Here is a 16,963-nt window from a genome sequence, read left to right on the forward strand (position 1 = left end):
GTACAGTAAAATAAGATTAGATCACTTTTTCCAAAATAAAATGAGTACAAAACTCACTTACTCAACTGAGAAATGAAAGCAGTTTAAAAAACTAAGAAATGTGTATTTAGTTCTGCACACAACGACTCTTCAACTTATGCAATATATCAATACTCGTGGAAGGGGAAAAAAATTTTTGACCTAAATCGTAGGTAAAATGAAAGGTTAAAGCTCCTCTTTCCTCCTCCTGATCCCACTCCACTCCCCACAGATAACCACTTTTTATGAATTCAGCATACATACCTACAGACCTCTATTGATTTTATGTATTCATAGATACACTTATAATTTTAATGGAGATATATATATATATATATATTTAAAAGTCTACAGCCTGTTTTTTTGTTGTTTTTTTTTTAGCGGTACGCGGGCCTCCCACTGCTGTGGCCTCTCCCGTTGCGGAGCACAGGCTCCGGACGCGCAGGCTCAGCGGCCATGGCTCAGGGGCCCAGCCGCTCCGCGGCATGTGGGATCTTCCCGGACCGGGGCACGAACCCGTGTCCTCTGCATCGGCAGGCAGACTCTCAACCACTGCGCCACCAGGGAACCCCTACAGCCTGCTTTTTATGACTAAGCAATATGTCCTAGTGATCAAGATCTTTGTACATCAGTACATATTCTTCCACGTTGGTCTCTTTAATGCATGCTTCACATTTTGCTGTCTGAATCAAGATTTACATTCATAGGCAGTGTATCAGTGTATTGCTTTCTCAACATCCCTACAAATATTAACTGTTATATTTATTTAATTAAAATAATTTTAGCATTTGCAAATAGCTGTAAAATACAAATTATATCCTGCTGTGTTGAGACTTGAAAATATTTTATCATTTTTCAAATTTCTGAAGTAAATATTTGAACTTAAATATTAGATAACAAATGGACAGAAAAAATGAGAAGTAAAATTTGTCTATCACTAAAATAAAAATATAATGAATGCCTTGATTATTATAATATATAAAGTTCAAAATCTTACAATGAACTACAGGTGGTAGCAAACAAACTAAATACAAAAGGAGGAAAATGTTATCTCTTCATTAATCTCATCATCTCCCAGACAAGTTATTCAATATAGACAGTTCGTCTACTTAAGTAAAAATGTTTACTCAGGGAAAGAGAGAAAGAGGAAGTGTGTTCATGCAATATATCTTATATATGTAATTAAAAACATTCAAATATTATCTTGAGAATTCTGATTAGGGAAATCACTAAAATTTTAGTTCAATTTCAGTAATTAATTAAAGTCATTGGCTTTTGCTTTGGCCAAGGGCACATTTTACATATATTATGTATGTAAGAAGAAGAAAAACTTGGTTATCAAAAGAGCATACAATCTAAAATCTAATCAATCAGACCACCAAAAAGCACAAAGATGGCTGAAAAAATTACCAAGTGCATGTCAATAAGTATTTAGTTGTGCTTTCCATAGTTTCAAGGTTTTGAAGATAAATGTCCTCCACAGAAAAAGAGATGGTCCTTACTGAACTTAATGTAAAAAGAATGGAAAAAGCTATTAAATAATCACAAAAAACAGTGGAAAAATCACCTCTATGAAAACTACAGTGAAAAATAGGAAAAATATCCCATTAAAGAAAATATTAGGGGGGCTTTCCTGGTGGCATAGTGGTTAAGAATCCGTCTGCCAATGCAGGGGACATGGGTTCGAGCCCTGGTCCAGGAAGTTCCCACATGACACAGAGCAACTAAGCCCGTGCGCCACAACTACTGAGCCTGCCCTCTAGAGCCTACGAGCCACAACTACTGAGCCCACGTGCCACAAATATTGAAGCCTGCATGCCTAGAGCCCGGGCTCTGCAACAAGAGAAGCCACCCACAATGAGAAGCCCATGCACTGCAACCAAGAGTAGGCCCCGCTCGCCGCACTAGAGAGAGCCCACACGCAGCAACGAAGACACAACACAGCCAAAAATAAAAATAAATAAAATAAATTTTTTTAAAAAAGAAGAATATATTAGTAAGATGTGATCTAGTCAGAGAAAATATCAATTGGACCAATATCTGAGGAGTAAGTAAAAATTATTTAGGCTATTGATTACTGAGACAATATGGTGAAAGACTTGGCTGAAAAAGAAACAATGAAAAAGGCAAGGAGGTGGGAGGGGATAGAGAGGAAGATACTCAGATGAATCTAGACAGCCAAGAAGGGGCTAGACCATGGAGGACATCACTGAAAGTTTTAAAGATCTTAATCTTTACCACAAAAGCTATGAGAAGCAAAGTATTTTAGGCAGGAGAAGGACATAATTAGGGAAAGCAAAGACCATATCTTACTCATAATGGGACTCCAAGGCCTATGACACAACAATTCTCACATGTTACCAAAAAATTATTTTTAAAACAAACAAACGACTAATTAACAAGTTGAAAGTTAAAAAGTGCTAAGTATTAACAAATTCATCTAGGAAACTGGAAATATTTTTTAAAGTTATAAATCATAATAAAGAATAAAATCAAACCTATTATCAAGAACTTGCTAATAGCTACCAACATGCTATTAATGGCTCCAACACCAACACTAAACTAGACCTCTGGAACAACTGAAACAAGTGATTTCATCTTTCTCGATCCACAGTATCACCTTCCCTAATCCTCCATTTCCATATCTATAAAAGAGATAATAATACCTGACTTGTTTATTCCAAAGGTTGGTTGTGAGATTCAAATAAATCACTGTATGTAGAGGAATAAGTACAAAATGCTACACAAGAGTATTACAATGTTGTTCTTGGAGATTTTCTTCTTCTACTAACTATGCACTGTATGATCTTTTGAGCACAGGGACCTCCAATGATTATTTGTTCCTATATTTCAAGTTAGTATATTAAAAGAGATTAAATCATCAAACACAGGAAAGAAATTCAGAGGCAATTATTAAAAACAAAAACAACACTTAGACTAAATTTAGTGATTTCTAACCAAGAGATTTCTCTTTTAATAAATACACTGTATACTAACAACTTAGAATTCTTTTGAATATACTCAAGTTTCAGTCCCAAAAAAATAATGAAACACAGATGTATTTAAAAGATATTGTCACTAATATAAGATGTTGTCATATTATATACTGACATCGAGACAGTACAAAATGTCTCCCACTGTTGTACATAGGTAAAACCAAATACTGAGAAAAGGCTACTATTAATATTCTTCTTCTCATAGAAAGAGATGTAAGTCTTATAGTCATATTCTACAGTGCCGAAATTTAAATTTAAAGGCAATAATCTAAGAAGGAATTATAAATGTTCATTTGGCTACCACTAAACAACTTTACTAAGTTTAAAACTTTTAACAAGGGAAATAGATGGATAATTACCTATACAACTTTATACCCAACTGATCATAAAATTGCATGTTGAAAATACCAAATTTTCCAAAAGCAAAATCGAAGGAAACCTGTTCTCATTGGACCAACACTTTCCAGTTGTTAACATATGTTGCATGCTCTTTGTGCCCTTGCTAAAAGAATCAAAGGGAAAAATCTAACTAGTACAAAGATAAGTGCTATTTACTTGTAGCTGTGTTCTTCATGTCTTTTTTTTTTTTCTTAAATCTCTGAATGTAATTTCAACACTGTGTAGCAGGGAGCAATCCTTGTGAAATAACTTAGGCAAGAGTATTAGTAAACAATCGTCAGTTTAGCAGACAAGGTACACACAAGATTGTCTTAAAGGCCCAATCCTACTTCCCAACAAACTCCCCAGACTAGAGGCAGATTTGGGGCTCCTGGGCACTGGCCCAGATCAACTGCTGGCACTTGACCGTGGAGGTGAGGGCCCTTCCCCCTGGCTCCCTCTCGGCAATGTCCCCACATTCCTTTCTATGCCAATCAAACCCTTGCATTCTTCCTTAAGACCAGAAAACAGAAACCCTTTGTCCTTAAGCTGAACAAACATTTTGATAGGAAGCCCTTAATTATTCATAAAGTCTTGGTATTTAGCCTTGCACGGACCTAGACATTAGAAGACCACCAGTGCCCTCTACTCACGCAGAAAATAAGACCTAGATGAGTCTCACAGAAAAACGACAGGCTCTCCACTCAGAAACCTTAGTTCGAATTTTTAAAGCTAGGAATTCATAGTTTAGCTCTTGGCGTCTCCATAACCTTGCATGTTTAGCGCTGGTTTGTTCACAGCTTGTTGGCAGGTGTCGCTTTTCTGCATTAAAAATGTTGCTCATCAAGTCATTTACCATTTTAAAGGAAAGCGTAGAAGAACCTTCTGGTACTGCCATCAGAAACTCTCTGTTGAAGTTGCTCTTGGTTGAAATATTTTTTTAAAACCTGTGACCTCCCACAGTCGACTCTCTCCTCATAGGCGACTCCTCCCTCAGCTCCTGGCTTCTACCGCAAAAAGACGCTCTACTGAGTTGACGTCCACCATCCATTTAGGCCTCGCATGTGGGGTTCCTTTTAGGAGGACTCAGCTCTAGCTCAGTTCTGCAGGGGCCATGACTGACTCTTGAAAAACAAGCACCTCTGGTCGCCCGTGGTAGATGAGTGACTCATTCCTACTGCAGACTTCTGCAGACTTCATGTTTCTCTTTTTAAACGAGCAGCTCCAGTCAGACTTTGACTTTTAGAAGTTGTTTACATATGAGACATACATAGTTGTTGTGGCCACCCAACTTCAAGGGACACATGTCAAGCTCTCCAAGGGTTTTTTTGTTTGTTTTGTTTTTAAGAAATTTTTATGGCAGCCGCGGCAAGAAATCTCCGTGCTCTCCATTGGCTGCTTGAGTCCCACAGCTCAGATGCCAGGTGCCAGAGTGCTGCAATGCACCGCACAGACAGGCTTCTTCGGCTTCAAACATTCCTGCAGGAATGCAGGGCAAAAGATGCATCTGCAGGGCAACTAGCTAACAAGCTGCCAGCCAGTCATGCCCTGGTCAGCCTACAACAAGGGAATCGAGATAGGCCATTACCTTTACCATGAGCCAACTGCCCTCACCAAAAGCTGACACACTCCAGGGGGAGGAAAAGGAACTGAATGCAAGAGAGAAATTTTGGGGGTGATAGAAATGTTCCATATCTTGATTTTGATGATGGCTACATGACTACATACATCTGTCAAAAATCACTGAATTGTTGTCACATAAAATTGTTGAACTTTGTTGTATTTAAATTATAGTCTAATTTTAAAATGAAAATAATGTTACTGAAAACACTGGTATAATTAATATTATAAACCATTAAAGAGAACTTTATAAACCACATTCTACACAGCTCCAAAGTACTATGAAAGCTTGCTACAGTTATATAGTATTTTCAGGTGTAACCAGACCCCTAAGTATTTTTGTAATTTTTAAAAGTACTCACAGGGAGTTTATGAGAATAAAATAAGAATACTTTGAGAAATAAATTAAGTATTAAAAATTAAGTATTCACCTTCAAATATTATTCCTCCAAAAAAATAGTTAAAAGAAAAAACATAGTGAAACTAAAAAGAAACTAACATCTAGAAATAGAAACTCCAAGAGCACTCATATATCTGAATGTTTGCATTTATCAGAGAGAATAAAAACATAAGATATTCAAGAATGGTTCATTTAACTTATATTTCTCTTTAGATGCTAGAATCTATAAGAATAGTTGCTTTAGAATATTAGAGCTTCGCTTATTTAAAAAAAAGTAAAGATGAACAAAAAAAGGAAACTGAGTTTGGGTAGTTTGCCTACCTTTTCTTCCTTAAACATTAATATGATTGACTACACCTGTTCTTTTTTGCTGTCCTCTTCAAAAGATTAAGTTAACAGATTTTAAAATATTTATTAAATTAATTAAATTCTAGTTTGGTTCATTTTAATTAACATTTATTGAAAATCAACTATATGCTAGGTCCTGGGGCATAAATGCAGATGTGAAAAATAAAAATAGTCAAGATGCAAAAATCATAAAGTGCTATAATGACAAGACTAGGCATTTTCAAAGTGAGTTAATTTAGCAAAGATTAAAAAAAAAAAAAAAGGACCTACTACCAGCTATTCATCCCCCTGAGAAAGACAGACAAGTCTGATACAGATTAAATTCTGTATTTATGAGTTTTAATACCAATAATCACAGAGCAAGAAGGAGTTCAAACACCAACCCCACCTCTATAATTTCTCAAAAATTATGGCAAAAGTTTATGTCTACTTGAGATTGAAGAAGGGGCTAATGACACAAAAGGATATTCTTAGAACACCACAGTTAACAGCAGCAACTGTAACAAGGTTTTAAAACCCCTCATCCAACTCTGGAATTTAAATATCTCTGGATAACAGTAAGGACAGTTATTTGTAAGCCTCAATACATTTTACCCGGGTAAAGAAAGCAACATAGAGATGTAGCATAAAAGACAAGTTAGTTGCTGACAATGCTGTGTCAAGAATGATCTTCAAAAACATTATGGTAAGTGAAAAAAGCCAGAAACAGGATACCACATTTTGTATGATTCTATTTACATGACAGAAAAGATAAATATATGGAGAAAGAAAGAAGATTAGTGATGACCTAGGGCTGGAGATGGGGATTAAATGTAAATGGATTAAGAGGGATCTTATTGGAGGGATGAAAATGTTCTAAAACTGATTTATGTTAACAGTTGCACCACTCGGTAAAGTCACTAGAAATCATTGAACTCTACACGTGAAAAGGGTGAATTTTATATTATATAAAGTATGCCTCAATAAAACTATAACATAAGTACAAGTTAGCAAAGCTATTCCTATAAAATGATGTCTAAGGATGCGATCTTAATGCCAACTTGCAATACACTCTCTCATCAATGGTGGAAGGAACTGCTAATCTTGGGTCTGGATTCAAATAAACCTAAAATTGAATTCTAGCTTAACTATTTATAGATGTATTAGTATTCAGAAGCTAAGACAAAGATATGCATAAAATGTATATAATAGTATGTCTCTCATAACGTTACTATGAAGATTAAAGAGATAATGCATACAAGACTTAGCACTGCTTCTGGCACACATATGCTATTATTATTAATATTAAATCTATATTATTAAAATTCTCACAAATTTCTCACATAGACACATAAGTTGAAAAATAACTCTGTTCATGAGTTTTTCAAATATAAATTATATGCAAATTAGAAATACAAGTATTTCTCAATGAATATAGAAAGTAACTATCAGCATGAGCTGTGATGATAAAGTAATGATATTCTGAAAGTACTGCCAGAAAAATTAATCTCAGTAATTTGTAGTCAAAGAATATATCTTCACATGAACATATTTATCTTAATACAATAAATAAAGCTTTTAATTAGAAGGACTTTATGGATTTTTGAGGTGTATTCACACTAAACATTATAATGTAGAAGAGTGGATGTTAAGAGTATAAAGCAAGGATACAATTTAAAAATATGTGCATTTTATAAATAGGTCTTAAAGGCTTTAATATAAGTTAACCTCCATAAATACTGGAGACCGTGTAGATGTTAAAATAACTGCTGAGAAATCAAATTTTTAGAAAAGCTTATATAAAGCTGGAAAATAAAAAAACAATGTTTATTAATTCAATTAGTTTTCACTTATCTGTAGGAACCTATATTTCAGTTCCAATCACTGTTTGCTTTAATACTAATTAGATTGTTTTCACTTCAAACATAAATCATTAATAAAATTTAACAGAAAAATATTGAATAATGTTAAAATATTATGCAGTTAAAAACTATGTAAGCATCTCCTTCCAAGGCCCAAAACAGCAAAAAGGACAATTTTATAATTAGATTTTAAAAGACAATATACACTGCTTCTTAAAGCAGTTTTTCTCTCCTTAAAATTCCTTTAATCTATTGTGTATTCTCTGCTGACATGAGGGCAGGTATCTTGCCTATTTTGTTTATTGGTGCATCTCTAGCCAGGCCCTGCAGAGTGTATGGCATGCAGTGGGCATTCATCACCCATCTGTGGAATAGACCTGAATGAATAATAAAGAACAAGCTCAAGTATGCAAAAAGGCAGACAAACATAGTGGAAAAGCTCCCTGGAGTTTCAAAAAAAAACTGTAACGGATTAGGGAACATTGTTCAAAAATTGAAGAAAATATGCATCCTGTCTATTCTGGTCAGCCTTCCCTACTTTAATCAACACGATGAAGACACAAAAGAAGAATTAAGCATTTTAAAAAAGGCAGTAGAAGACAAAAACAGTATGAGCAAAACAAAAAAAGATTCTAAGAAATATGCAAAGAAATGCTTGATTTATAATGAAAAAATGGCTACATTAACAAAATAGGGCAAGTCACACAACACAGAATCCCATAATATGGAAGATTAAGTTTCATTAAGTACAGAGCATCCAGCATGAGTCCACTGTTGTATGCCTGACCTGAGATTACAGTTCATATAAAAATACAGCACCTTAGTACACAATATAAGTAAGACCTAACCATTTGCTACAAAGGGAGCTATTACAAGAAAAAAGAAAAAAAATTCAGCAAGTTATCCAAATCAAAAAAGAAAACTGCAATGAGAACAGTTTGCACTATGGACTTTCCAAATCAAATTTACCATATGATGTAATGGAGAAATTGATCAGATGGGCTATTTTCATTGTGATCACGTTTAACCACCTCTAATGTATAGGCTAATTAGATAAAATAAAGCACGCATATTTTGTTTCCTTTAAGGCTGTAAAATTTGGACTTACCCCACACTTAGGGTCTCACAAGATAGGACATTCTTGTGTGCTCAATCTAAAATTTCAGATGGACAAAAAAATGTATTTTCTAAGGAAATTCAAAGATGACACACAAAATGAATGCATGAATTGAGTCAAAGACAAATGAAGATTGCTGTATGTCTCAGTTTCAAACTTCCCTAAGCTTCTTTAAAAGATCTGTAAATTTTTAAGAACTGTACAGCTATTTGATTGGAATAGATGCCATTCACATATTTCGATAAGTTTGAATCTTACTTTGATGAAGAAATATTTGATTCGCCTCTCTTTCATTCACTTGATTCACCTATCTTTGAAACAGAAACCTGTATCTGCAATGTATGTCCATTTCAAGAGGATGTGACAGAGCAAAAAAGCAAACAATGCTGGATTTTTCAGAAACTAACATATGAATCCCAGTCTATCCTGAAATGTTTAGCTATGTGACTATACACAGGTAAGTGTTCATATCTGCTTGTATTTGTTAAAACATATTCTCTATCATCAGATTGTTAAACTCAACGTTAATATCTATCACTAGAGAAATAATTTGTAATCAGAGTATGTGCCTTGGCTGAACTGATTTACCATTTGATAATACTTCAAAGAGCTATATTTCAATATTCTCTTTGATTTCAAATTGAATAGCAATGAGCACTAGGCTTATGATAGCATTTTTTTTAATAAATAATACTCACGAAAATAATTTTGGATTCCTTTAGCACTGCCTATTTTTTAAAAAAGTTTCCATAATTAATAAGTCTTATTGCTAATAAAAAAGGTGATGAAGCAAATATGCATATGGATTTCAAAACATGACATATATATATGTCCACCCAGAATGGGAACCATGAGGTGTTTATAAATTCGTGTTAAAAATAGGTACTAAGAACCCAACCTTCCTACTATTTCTAAAACCTTCTATGTCCTCCTAACCTATTCCGAATAAAAGAAAGTAATGAGCTGAATGGTCATTTGATTTAATTGTTCATTTGTTTCATTTGTTCATTTGTTTTAATTTTTATTTTATTTTGCAGTACTGAACTTGTCTATAACCTAAAGACTTATAAATTCCATACGTCAAGCACTATACCTTTTGCAGAGCTTAACAGATATATAACTTTAAAACATGAGAAGAAAATTAAGCAGAAAAAGATCTCCCTATATCACAAAAAGTTACAAAATCATTTTGTAGAGAAACAATCTATTATAAGTAAGCCATCTCACAAACAGTAAGAGCAAAAACTACTGTGAAGATAAACTTGTAAACAACCCAAAGAATTCTAACAAATTCATCTCTTTCTTCTCTTCCCCAAATTAAGTAGACCTATTCCAAATAAACACATTACCACGTTTTACTTGCTTAAGCTATACCAATTCTTAAGAAAAACTGTGTCAAATCTAAAAGTTAGCATTTCAAACAAAAAGTAAATGATATAAAGGAGATAAACTCAGCTTCTGGCTTTGGAGTTAAAGTAGACAGACTTAACATTGAAAAGCAATGCAGTCCCACAGAATTGGATGAAAAATTTACAAAATCACATATATATAATAGGGGATTAATATACAGAATATATAAGGAACACCTTCAAATCAACAATAAAAACAATCCAATTTAAACATGGGCAAAGGACTTAAATATATGTTTCTCCAAAGATGATTATAAATGGCCAATAAGCACTTGAAAAGATGGTGGAAGTAGGGGGTTGGGTGAAACAGGTAAAAGGGATTGAGAGGTACAAGCTTCCAGTCATGAAATAAATAAGTCATGGGTACTTATATACAGTATAAGGTATATAATCAATAATAATGTAAAAACTTTGTATGGTAACATGGTCACTAGACTTACCATGATCATTTCATAATTTATTTAAATGCTGAATCACTATGTTGTGCATCTGAAACTAACATACTATTGTATGCAAACTATACTTCAAAAGAAACCAATAATCATTAGAGAAATGCAAATGAAAACCACAATGAGATATAATTCTATATTCAATAGGATGGCTATCATCAAAAAATGGAAAATAAGAGTTGGTAAGGAAGTGGAGAAACTGGAACCCTTGTGCACTGTTGATGGGAATGATGGTACAGTCACTGTGAAAAACAGAATAGCAATTTCTCAAAAAATTAAACATAGAATTATCATATGATTCAGCAATTCTACTTCTACGTATATACCCAAAAGAACTGAAAGAAGGGACTCGAACAGATTATTTGTACATGCATGTTCACAGCAGCATTATTCACAATAGCTAAAAGGTAGCAATAACCCAAATGTCCACTGATGCATAAATAAACAAAATGTGGTCTTTACATACAATGAAATATTATTCAAACTTAAAAAGGAATGAAAGGAAGGAAAGGAGGGGGGAAGGGGGGAGGGGAAGATATTTTGATATGTTCTATAGCATGGATGAATCTTGAAACTTTACACTAAATGAAATATACCAAATACAAAAGAACAAATATTCAATGATTCCATTTACATGTGGCATCTAAAATAGTCAAATTCATAGGGACAGAAAGTAAAATAGTAGTTACCAGGAGCTGAAGGAAAGGAGTAATGGGAGTTACTGTTTTAATGGGTACAGAATATAAAATTTCTGGATAGTGGTAATATGAATAGTGGTAACAGCAGCACAACAATGTGAATGTACATAATGCCACAGAACTTACACTTAAAAAAGGTTAAAATGGTAAATTTTACCATGATAAAAATTAAAACAATAATAATTTTTAAAGCGGTGTGATACAGTTGAAGGAGCCCTGAATCAAGAAAATGAAAATCAAATCGAGGCACTGATATTAACTGTGTGCTCTTAACTAAGTAACTTGACCTCTCTGGGATTCAGTTTTTTCATCTCTGAAATGAGAAGATTGTAATAGATGATGTCGGTGTCTCTTTTCAGTTCAAAACATTCCATGAAATCATATTCCAGACGCCAGAAGAACCAAAGCTGAAAATCAGGCTGCTGCCACTCAAGTGGAGATAAGAGAATTAACATCTCAGTTAAATTTTACCAGTTTTAAGACATTCTGCTACAGAGAATGTGAATCTGAATCACAAAAGCAGACAGATGAAAATAAACACAGCTTTGGAAACAAGGGAATTAAAAAGATCTATCTCCAGGAACATCAAAAACACCCAACTCTATGTTCCTAAGGCCTCAAACTGGGCAGTTAAGCAAACACCATTTTCAGTCCTGTTGGGTGGGTTACTTATTCTCTGTTTGCTAATAAATATTATGGGCATTTTTGTTATACTTGAAGGGCCCAGCTTCCATTAAAGCTAAAAGCATTTATTCTGGTGTTACAGCAGAAAAATGGCTGCTTCAGTTTCCATTTCAGGGAGGCAAAAGGATTACCTGTCCCTATCAATACCATGAACCTACTAGCACCAAATCCTGTATTTCCTATTTAACACTGAACTCAAACACAGATTCCACAGAAGCATCTTCCTCCCACAAATAAACTGTTCAATAACTTCACTAGTCAAAACCAAGTTATCTGGCACTGTGCTAAGTAAGGAATGGATACTTAGATGGATCCCTTAATCTTGTAAAGAAATACGTGTTTTCCCACATTCCTATGAGTATGAAAATGGCTCATGACATAAATAAGCAATAATTATGAAAAGGAAGAAACATGAAACAGATTTTCATTCAATATGAGAAAGAGCTTTAGAGCTGCCCAACAATGAATCTGGCTGCCTCAGAAAGTAGCTAACTCCCTTTGAATAAAATGTTCAAGCCTCGGATAGATGACCATAAATCAAAGCTATGTCATAAAGTCTCAGAAATTGAGATAATACCTAAGATTCCACCTAACTCTAATAAACTTCAATTCTACGAGATTAGCAGCATAGTAGTATCTATATACTATTAATTGCTACTAGGAGAATTCAGACTTACTAGCCGTACTATCATAACTAGCCTCTCTACACATGGAAATTCATATTTACTATAAGGCAAGAAAGTATATTGAGCTTTTCAAAGATGATTAACAAAAGATAATTTATATCTTCACTCCTTTCGGGTAAGGAAGGGATCAAGGACTTTGGAATCAAATAACCCTCCATGAGAATCCTTGTCTAGCCACTATGTGACTTTGGACAAGTTATGTAACCTCTCTGAGTTTTTTTAGTTTTATAAGAGGGAATATCACCTAACCTCACAGGGTTGTTATGAAAACTTTGTTAAACTAAGTGCCTAACACTGTATAAAAAAGTACAGTATTCTCTTTCAAATCCTACCCATTCTTTAATAACCTGCTTGAAAGTTACCTTCTCCATTCTCTCCATGACTTTCTAAGCCAAAGTAATTTTTCTCTGAACTTCCAAAATTTATTTATAAATAAGATCATATTTTTGAACCCTCAATTATAGGAGAAAGTGAACTTGAAACTATATTATGGTTGTAGTTTAACAGCCTGATCAGAAAGTAATGTGACTAATGAATATCTGATTAGCTGGTTTAACTATTTTTAAGTGTTCATATTAAAAAGTGTAGACATCCTTATTTGTGTACCAGTCCAGGCCCAAAGTAGTCTTCCAAATTCCTCCCCCACTGTATCCCTTCACAGATCTAAATGGACTAACCCTGACTTTGTCCAGACAATACTGTCACCTAGAAGCCTCTACACCCTAACCAGCCTCTGAATACCTGGGTATCTGATTCAGCCATTAAAGCCCAATTCCAATGCCATTTCTCTGAAGCCATTCCTGAGGTCCTAGAGAAATTCTCTAATTTTTTTAAACTAACAAGAAAGACATTCTGCTTAAGCATCAATTTTGCAATTTAATGACAACTGTTTTCATCTGTGTCTGTGTCCTCCCCTACTAGACTGTAAGTCTTCCTGGTGAGGGGATATTTTTTACCCTCACTGCATTCTACTTTATTCTTTCCCCAATCCCAACACTTAGCATAATGCCCATCAAGACACAGAAAAATGAAAAATATTTAATGACATCTAATATCCCCTAATACAACTGAAGCATCTTAAGGGAAAGAAAAAATGGCAAAGGAATAAAAAAAGAAATTGACACAAACTTCAGGCACCTATTTTTAAATTAAAACTGCAGATCAAGAATGTGTAAATCATCAATGTTCATGCAATATAACATTGTATAGTGACAAAGGCAAACTATCTTAAAAACTACATTACACAGTATAGACGAATCTGACAAATTATTTTAAGTGACAGAACCAGTCAAAAAAGAAATATATGTTGTATGATTTCCATTTATATTAAATCCAAGAATATATGCTATTAGATAATGGTTAACACTAGAGGAGGATGAAAGAGAGAGGCTTTTGGGATGCTGATAATATTCTGTTTCTTGATCTTGCAGCTGGTTACCAAGCATTCAGTTCAGTTATGAAACACCATAATATATGTACTTTTCTATAAGATATTAATATTTAAATCAGAAATTTTGAAAGAGTTGAAATGTTTATCATTTCTCTGTTTTGAAAAAAATGTTAAGGCCAAGAATATATCTAAAAGCCTAAAAGCATTATCACTGTAGAAATTTATAATATAACTATGGACAGTAGACCAATGCTTAATCCTGCTAGCAAAAACAGTGCTATGATACTTTATTGTCCTTTAACCAACCATTTACTGCCCTTTTTTAAACATCTCATATCAAAAAAAGAGTCAAGTTAAAATTTAAATTAATTGCTCAAGATTTATGTCATTAATTATTATTTGTCACTGCTTTTCTCACCACACCCTACACATTTCAGTCCTGTTCGAAGGAACTAAAAGAGCTAAAGTTAACCTGATATAAAAAAATGAAAAAAATTTTTTTGAAAAGTTTATTTTTTTTATGTTTGAAAACTATGTAATATAGAATGAAAGATACAATGTAACCAAAGTATTTTGAAAAAAAATAAAATCTAAGAAACTGGAGTTTTGTAATAGCTTGCTCATTCAGGTTAAAATATATTAACATGAACATTTAAATGGGAGAGAAATAACTTTTTTTAAATGTTACTTAAGCCACACATTTTAAAAATTACCAAACCCGATTAAATTAAATATTATTTGTTTGCAGCTTCATACATAATTAATATCTCAATTTAGAAATATTTTAAAACAAAAATTATACACTATTTTGCTGATTTAAGTAAAATCTAGATTTTCATTACTAACTCAAACGTACCAACTAAAATATTTTCAATATGCTATAAAATGCCTTTGTTTCAAATGCTGTGGCCTGTAGTAAATACGCTCTTCTCATTACTGCATGAAATATAAACACAGCTTCATAAATGTGCTTTAAGAAACTCTGAAATGTCAATTTTAAAAGTCCAAATGAAACAGCTTGTATAATTTGAGGAAGGGAGAGACCATGAATGGGGACAGAGCTGACATAATCCTCACTCACTGCAACAGTTAAATAGAATTCTCAGTTCTCATATGATTTCTATTTAATTCAAGTATTATATGATGTATTTTATCTGGTATTTTATTCATTTCATTTAACTAAGATACATCTCAATTTATTGAGTTTTGTACTGATTACTTTCAATTTAGAGCTGCTAAGAATAATTATAGTTTACTTTGTATTTGCTAAGGAAAACAATTTAAAGAAACTATTTCAAAACAACATACTTCTGTAAAGCATAGCAAAAATACCACTGAAATAATGTAGAAGTGGTCTTAACTACAAAAAAAGAAAATCACATCCAAATAAATATTAGCATTCTGTGATCTCATGCTTTTAGTATTTAATTAGAATATTTTCATTTAGATGTCAGCAGATATATTTTAAACCAAATTTGGCAATATTTAGAGTAAGCCTTACACATCCTTGACATAAGTCTTACCTATTTAAATATTCAGCTTTTTTCATAAAAAGGCTATAATTCACTTTGGAAATTTTGGCTGTTTTATTTTTAAAAAGAACTTAAGTGTTTCCCACGGTGAACTGCATTGTATCTAATAAACTTTTAGGGTCATGAGTGATAAATAAATCAGCAGATACAAATATCTATTAAAGTTGATATTGACTTCTCAACTGGGGCATATCCCATGGTATTTTGTAATAGATCAGAATATAATACTTGGCTCAAATGCAACATGTAAACAATAATAAAAAGTTGAAAAGTGAATCTCTACACAGCATAAGTGCCATATGAGGACTATGGATGACTAAGGACAAAATTAAACTTATCAAGAGAAATTAAGAATAAAGTAATTTAACAGTGATTTCACTTTATAGAAGAACTGGTTCCAAGACTGAATTAACTTCAAGTTCTGTATTTTTTTAATTTTCTGAATCAACAGGCAAATTTCTTTGAAAATGTTAGCATTTACTTTACAAATTTCATTTTAAAAGTTATATATTATTAAAGGAACTATATTTTTAACAAATGAAGTACTTTAGATAAAGAAGTCAAAACTATTTTCTGAAAGTTATGCTGCTTTTCATAAATAACTAATGAAAATACATCCTACAAAAATAAGCTTAATACTAATTAGGAGGAAAAAGCAAAGATGTATTCCCAATAATTGAAATGATTAAAATACAGAAATATTTCACTAGAATATAATTTCATTTATTTAAATCTTATTTCATACACTTAAACAATTATTTCTTTAATATTAAAAACACTGCTTTCAACTAAAAGAAAAAGGTATGATTAGTAACTATTGACTCTCTTTCTATAAATCTCTTTTAATTCAGGAGGAATGACCTCCAAATAAAGGAATCCAATACTAAATGAAAGTAAGGGCTAAAATCAGTTTCTGCCCAAATGCAGAGTGACTGTAAACAGACATGTCAAATATACTAAATCTATGTCATGGATATACTTTACTCAGTGGTTAGGAATACACATGAAATTGTTACTTAGTTGAAAAATACTTTGGCCTTGATATTATTTGCAACTTATTAAAAAAATCTTTGTAACCTCTCAAAAAAGAAAAAAAAAAAAAAAAAAAAGTACTTGCCCTGGAGTTCCTATACAATGTGAAAAAGCAACATTTTACTATAGCTGCGATATGGATTGATAGTTATTACCCCAACAACAGTTATCACCACCACAAATACTATAACCTAATAGATTTCAGATATTTAAAAGAGATTTTTAACGTCTCAGTAAAAAAAAGATACATGAAGTATTAACTTCACATATTTTTCTAAGGTTTTATATAAAACTAACACACTGGCATAAGACAGATACGATTGGGTTTTTTCCCCTCCTAAGATAAAAAGTGAAAATTACCATAA

The 16,963-nt window shown here is 32.9% G+C and overlaps 1 protein-coding gene across 14 annotated transcripts in view; it reads right to left on the reverse strand.

The window, feature by feature from the left end:
* VPS13B (vacuolar protein sorting 13 homolog B) overlaps positions 1–16,963 on the reverse strand; it is a 795,150-nt gene that overhangs the window by 655,360 nt on the left and 122,827 nt on the right. The window lies entirely within an intron of this gene.

Source organism: Delphinapterus leucas, chromosome 17 (genome assembly GCF_059928025.1).
Source record: "Delphinapterus leucas isolate spDelLeu-1000000601 "Yukka" chromosome 17, BTC_Dleu_Yukka2, whole genome shotgun sequence".
Lineage (NCBI taxonomy): Eukaryota > Metazoa > Chordata > Mammalia > Artiodactyla > Monodontidae > Delphinapterus > Delphinapterus leucas.